The sequence below is a fragment of the Nicotiana attenuata genome, chromosome 6 (genome assembly GCF_001879085.1).
Source record: "Nicotiana attenuata strain UT chromosome 6, NIATTr2, whole genome shotgun sequence".
In the NCBI taxonomy this organism is placed as follows: domain Eukaryota; kingdom Viridiplantae; phylum Streptophyta; class Magnoliopsida; order Solanales; family Solanaceae; genus Nicotiana; species Nicotiana attenuata.
This window is the reverse complement of record NC_031994.1, coordinates 24,470,824-24,478,075: the sequence shown is the minus strand read 5'-3', so window position 1 is coordinate 24,478,075 and position 7,252 is coordinate 24,470,824. Positions and strand designations below refer to the sequence as shown.

Below are 7,252 nucleotides of genomic sequence, written 5' to 3'. Positions count from 1 at the left end.
AATTTTCGGTATTTTTTTAAATACCATATAAAAATCGCTAGTAAAAGTAAAATGCAATAACATATATATTTTTATAGGACTTAACAAATCTCTCCAGACAGTTTTACTGTTTAAATAGTGACAAAATAAGAAAACATGAAAGATGACCATATTATAGATCTATCAACTACTCTACAATAGTATAAAAGAAACAAAGCAAAGACCAAAAAAAATCACACGAGTAGAAAGATATTAACCAAGTTGGGACTCAAGAATAAAGTCTATAGAAGATTAAATATTCAAAAAGATAAATCTAAATCATACAAAAGGAAACATATTCAATACACTTAGTTTGCTACTCATAACCGCTAGAATACTTTGTATCTTGCTAGTGAATATGCTGAAATAATTTAGTTTCAATAGGAGTAGCATAATAGGTTTGAGAATTAGAATTTTGATTTTAATTACTTGTTGGCTTGTAATCATTTTTATAATTTCAAAGGCCAAGGAAAAATTTAATGTTTTATTATTTTTAAACTTAATATATAAATATATTTTTACATGTAAATTTATTCGGCATGGTTCGGTATTATTTCCGTTTATTTTTATTAAATAAAAAATCTACCTTAATTATTGGTACAGTTGTAGATTTCTAAAAATCGGTTCGGTGCGGTTGGTTTAGTCAGTTTTTAAATATCCATTGATATACCTAGTGACGGGTGCACCGTAAGAATTGTGACTTGGTCGATTCCACGGAACTACACAGTTAATTTATCTTGTCTTTATTCGTACTTTCATCATGTGTTAAAGGAATTGAGTTGCCAGTCATGTTAGAAATTATGCTTGGGCTATGTGTTGGTACCGTAGGGACCCGCAGAGGTCCTGTTATATGTTGAGTTATTTGCTAAGCGGTCATTTTGTAATCAGTTATAGCTTTTACTATATATTATATCTCAGTCTCTATTGTCCTTTATTGATACATTATATCTTCATTGTTTGGGCTAATTATCCTTGAGAGCCCGAGAGATTAGAGAGACTGATGACTAAGTGAGGCCGAGGGCCTGATTGTGAGGATTTATGGGAGCAGGCTGCACGCATGAATGGCTTAATATAGTGCTTGGGATAGAAATGCCCCTCCGGTGTCTGCACATCCACAGTGAGTGCAGGTACTTACTAAGTGCGAGTGTAAGTTCCAAGCGCGAGTGTCGAGTGACTGAGAGAATTGAATGATTGTGAGGGAGTGACATGTGACGTTGGAGTTAATGGGAGTACTGAGTGACTGTTACTCGGAGAGTATGCATCTGATTTCATTACTGTTGTACTTCAGTTGGCATATATCACTGTCACGTAGTTACTGAGTTGTACTACATCCTGTTTCAATTGAACTTGACATAAATTAATTGTTTTGGCTTTAACTGTCGAACTTGAGAGCATGCCTACTTTTCTGTACTGTATTTCTATAATTGAACTGCACCCATGAAGCTCATCACTACTTTCAGTCCAATAGTTAGTCTTGTTACTTACTGAGTTGGACTCACACTACACCCTGCAATTCGTGTGCAGATCCAGGTGTTTCCGGACATGGTGGGTGCTGATTATCTGAGCAGCTTGATCATTCAGAGATTTTGAGGTAGCTGCCCGGTGTTCGTAGACCTTGACTCTCCCTCCCTATCTTTCAGCTTTATGTATTTAGTTACAACTTTTTTTCATAGATAGTATTTTCAGACATGTGTTGTATGACGCTTATGTACTCAGTGACACCCTGTTTTTGGGGGATTTTTGCGTTGAGTTTTGACCCTTTTATTCGGTTTATGAAAGCTTTACTTATTCAAACTTGTTTAGTTCATCTTTTATCTGCAAGTGTTGGAACTTATCGAGTTGTTGGCTTGCCTAGTACCATGTTAGGCACCATCATGATAGGCTATATTATTGGTCGTGACAAGTTGCAAAAACCATTTGTGTTTTAACTCAACATGAACATAAAGCAGACTTTCAAATTGCATCAGACGTTGATTTAAAAGTGAAATTTGTTCTCCTTATAGAAGTACTGAAGTCTCCATATCTTAAGTGTTGATCCATTTTTAATCAGTCTTCGACTCAACTTTTGGACTATTATGGTGTTGGGGCAGTGCTTAGCACGGGCATTCCTATATAATGGCAACTTTGAAAAAAAATACTCATCCTAACTTGTTGTATTCATCTAGCAATTTTCTCACCACTTCACCGTCTTCAACAAAAACAGGACCTTCAAATGGCATTCCATAAAGCACCTCATCTCTACCATTCTTCATTCCATCACTCTTAAGTGTTACCACAACTCGTTCGATTTTAATCCACATCCCGCCATCGTCTACAAACACACAAAAACCACCTTGATCATTTTTAAAATACCTCCCCTATACAAACGAAAATTTAGCAACACCTTTCTTTATAGCACTATACATTAACCATTCATCATCATCATCTTTATCATTTTCTCCATCTAGAACACACAACAAAAATCATCCATGAATTACCACCCAAATATACATTAAACATTTTGTTTGGCCAAAATATTGCCTAAAGTATGTCTTCTTTGTTTTCTTCAATGATGTTTGGTCAGTTTTTAGCACGAGTCAAGCATCAATTCATTATAAACGACAACTAAATCAATCGAGTGCATCTATATTATTTTTCATAAAATATGTACATTACACACTATTTAATTGCATGAAAAAAGGCACTAGATTCCGAACAGGGATGATGGATTTGGACTAATTGAGCAATAATAATCTTTATCTATTGAAAGTTACGGCTACATTTCTATATTATAGGACGAGTGGTGGTTTGCACGTGTGTGTTTTTAGTCATTAAATTTCTAGCGGGGGTATTTTAGTCATTTGTATCTAAGTTGTTGTAGGTATACTTACGTGTCTAAAAGTCCGGTTGCCACTACAATATGTGGCTTTAGGTTCTGCCGTTTACTAAGTTCTTCGTCTTCTTTTTTCTTCAATCTCTTTCACAATACTGATTATCACCTCGATTCTCTTGCTTCATCTCCCCCAGTTCTCTATTTCTGTTGTCTCCCTTCTTCCATCATAGTTTCTCCTTAAGCTCTTGATTTCAGTAATTACTTTCTTCTATTGCAAATCTGCGGCCAACGTTTTGTGCAATTTCAAGCCCTTTCCATCACTCTATCTGCCCTGCTTTCCACCAAGAGATTGGAAGGCGAAACCCAAAGAGAGAAAAGTGGTTCCCTCTTGTGTTGGTCTGGAATCCTGAAGCTTGAATTCAAAATTTCTCCTGCAAAAAAAAAACAGTAAAATTCGCGCAATTTCATTATTCAAAATCTTAACTCGAAAATTTTCCAAATCTTCTTGAATATATACAAGATCAATCTTTAATCCAGTTTTTCATAATTTTAAGGTAATGTTCCATTCTTTAATATTTTTATCCCATCCGAAAGGCTTTTTTGTAACATTATAGTTAAGTAATTTTCTTTAGATTTCATAGATATTTTTTCTGCTTTTGATTTTTCACTTCGTTTTCTTGTATCTCGATTTGATCAAAATAACTGTATTATTTTTTGTGCGCTCGAGAAGCTATGGTTGCTTGGAGATTTTTGTTGTTCCAATGCTTCTAATCGATGAGTCGAAGGATCATCTATTTTTGTCATCCTCATCATGATTTCAAGTACTCTTCGCTCTTCCCTTCCCCTTCATATATAATTTTTACTATCTATATTTTGTATGGTTGTTTTCGCACTTCTACTTCTACTAAGTTGTCATTTCCAGTTCATAAGAATGAAATTTATGGGTTTTTATGGGATATTGGTGACCATCCTTTTAGGTCTTTAGCTTGAATTATTGTTTTTCTCATTATGAGTGTGTGTTCTAGCTTTAGAGGCTCGGTAATTGGTAAATCGAATGAATCTTTTAAGAAGTTCTTATGTGGTTAGAAAATAAACTTCTTTTCCAAGTAATGTGTTTTGGTATTTGTATGTTTTATGGAATCGAAATATGGACGTTGTTAGAGGTCAATGAAGCTTTCTTTTTCCATTTTTTTATCTTACATTTATATTTTTAGTATCTTAATAGGAGAAACGTATGATTGTTAATCATAATATTTTTAACAAACTGAGGCATGATGACCAGGTGCTTAATTTTGGTGGACATGTTTCTAAAGCTCTTATCAGAGAAGTATCTTAGAAATTTTAGTGTATTAATGTTTTTTTTTTCCTCGGTGTCCACTTCAAAAGTTCCACTCTTTTCCTTGTCATGCCTCGCCTTTGTTCGTGCCTATGTAGCACCCTTATCCGCTACATTCTTGTCATTTAGTGTTTTTTTGGGGCTGGCTTACCACTACCACCTACTCTATGACTTTGAGTTGGTGTTTTAGAGACGGCCATATCACCTGTAAAAGATACAAAATACATTATGTATAATGTGCGACATTGAGTTATAGTGGTGCACATCGCACCTCACACTTAGCTCGAAAGCGTAAGTATGCAACAAAGGCAAAAGTGACTACTACAAGTTAATTGCATTGTAATAAGGTCACTTAGCATCATATAAAATCAAGTGGATAGGACAATGCACGAGTCGTGGATTGTGGATAGACTAACCAAGTCTGCACACTTTATTCTAGTAATGATTACCTACACTTCAGAGAAACTAGCTCGGATTTATCTTTGAGATGTTCGTCTTCACGGTGTGCCTGTGTCTATTATCTTGGATCGTGACACTCACTTTACATTGCATTTTTGGAGAGCAATGCAGGATGAGTTAGGCACACAGGTCGAGCTAAGTACGACATTTCATTGCTAGCATCAGTCCTTGTCCCCATGATGAATTTATTGCTAGCATTAGTCCTTGTCCCCATGATGAATTTATTGCTAGCATTAGTCCTTGTCCCCATGTCGACCCACATGGTATTGTGGGGAGATGCCTTAGCTGATCGGGTAGAGATCGGACACCATGCCGCGCACACGGTGGTTCTTCCTTCTTATCATTATATTTGATTTGTAGCACCATGTCAATCCATATTCATTAATGGCGAGACGGCTTAACCGATCGAGCGGTGATCAGACTCCATGCCTTGTGCATGGTGGGATGATTGCGTATTTATGTCCACCCGCATACATTGGGGTGATACGTCTTAGCCGATCGGGCAGATAACGAACTCTGTGCTATGAACATGATAGTGTATCGGTGCTAATGATCTCCCATCCCAAATTGTTAAAACTTAATTGGAATTGGTTATGTTTTAACTTGGCATTTAATATTACTTGAGTTTCTTATTGATTCCATGTTTCTCTCCTTTTATGTTGGTACTCTACTCCAAGAGAGGGTATTTAGTTTTACATATTAGTACTATTTCATATGTACTAACGTCCCTTTTGACGGGGGCACTGCATCTTTAATGGATGTAGGTGATTCCTCAGCAGACTGCTTTGGTCCTTTGTAGCAACTTACCCTCTTCTCAGCTGGTTTGGTGATCCCAATTCTACTTCGCAGCCCTATGTCACTTGATTTTACATATTGTGTTTTGAGGTATAGTCGGGACCTTGTCACCGGCATTCCATATTGTACTCTTGTTCTCTTAGAGGCTCCGTAGACGTACTATGGGTTGTATTTTGACTTGGGATCACAGACTACAGATGTTGTTATATTTGTTGAGTATTCCACTCTAAACTATGAACATGTGTTATTTTGGTTATCAATAAATGAAGCTCTTATAAAAATGAAAGTTGGTATTGTACATATTATTCCCTTGGTTGGTTTAACTCTTTATATAGTTATCCCCAATTTATTCATAGGTAGGGTTGAATGGTAGGCATTAAGTAGGCTTGCTTGAGTGTAATCTCTCGGTTGAGCGCCAGCCGCGCTCCCCAAGGTCGGGGCGTGACACTTACAACTGAAAATCAACTTAAAATGAGTTTATCAAAAGAACTGTATTCCCAATTCACAACACCAGATAAGAATTTTCGTTTACCAATTAGCATGAGGAATGTACATCTCTATGCCTACATGTCAATATACATGTCATGTAATCAATTATCATATACCATCTAGCATTAGGAATATAGATCTCTATGCCTACATGTCAAATATACATGTAAAATAATCAATGTCACATTACCATCTAGCATGAGAAAAAATGCATCTCTATGCCTACATGTTAAGTATGCATGTCCAATGAATGATTTTATGGTGATATCCCCAGGTACTCTCACCCTCAACATACTTAAGCTGTCTATCTCAAATGCCCATTTCATCACACACACACACACAAACACACACACACACTCAGCATTATATGGTGCTTGGAATCAATGCCCCTCACCAAAGCACGTGTATGCATATTATTGTGCATGCTCACTTTTGGTATGTCAGACTCTGGAGGGGCAGATCCTGCCCAAGCGCTAATCAAAAGCCAATATGGGCCTGTTGCGCCGTGCAACCCGGTCCACAATAATAATAAAGCCAATAAGGACTGCTACAATATGCAACTCGGTCCACAATAATAATAAAATAATAATAACGCCAATATGACCTGCTACGTCGTGCAGCCCAATCCATAACAGCACTCTCAACATGGCTCTAAGGCCCACCTCAGTCATCAACCTCTCAAGTCTCAAGGGCTCACAATCTCATACCACTCAGCCCAACACTCCACATATGGAAAACCATGATAACATGCGATGTAACAATAAATGATGAAGAGAGACTGAGATATGATATGCAAATGAAGAATCATGACTAAGTGTATAGTTACAGTTAAATCAAATAACCTAAAACAACAGAGATAGCCTCATCAGGTCTTAACCACATAGCCTAAATATGCTTTCTAACATGAATCATAGATCAATTAATCTAACAAGTAAGAAAAATATGGATAAAACAAGACATGATAGCAATACAACACAAATGTCAACCCGGATCATGATTACCCTGGTGGACACCCACACGCCCACACGCCCGTCACCTAGCATGTGCGCCACTCCAACACATTAAAAATAACATGGTTCCCAGAGATAATTACCCTCAATTCAAAGTTTAGAAATGTTACTTACCTAGAACAAGCCAAATCAAATATCGAGCAAGCTAAACAATACTCTATAAACGCCATCCCGCCCGAATCAACCTCCGAATGGCTCGAAACTAGCCAAAAGTAACTCAAAACATCAAATAGTGCCAAAGAGAGAAAACCCAAACGATTCAGGTCGAATGTTTAATCAAATACTCAAAGTCAACCTAGGCCTGCACCTCGAAACCCGACAAAACTCACAAAT

The 7,252-nt window shown here is 36.9% G+C and overlaps 1 long non-coding RNA gene across 1 annotated transcript; it reads left to right on the top strand.

Annotated features, from left to right (window-relative positions):
- On the top strand, positions 2,988-5,695 carry LOC109228208. Its single transcript, XR_002068337.1, has 3 exons — positions 2,988-3,384; positions 3,561-3,651; positions 5,390-5,695. It is a non-coding gene; the product is annotated as an uncharacterized LOC109228208 (long non-coding RNA).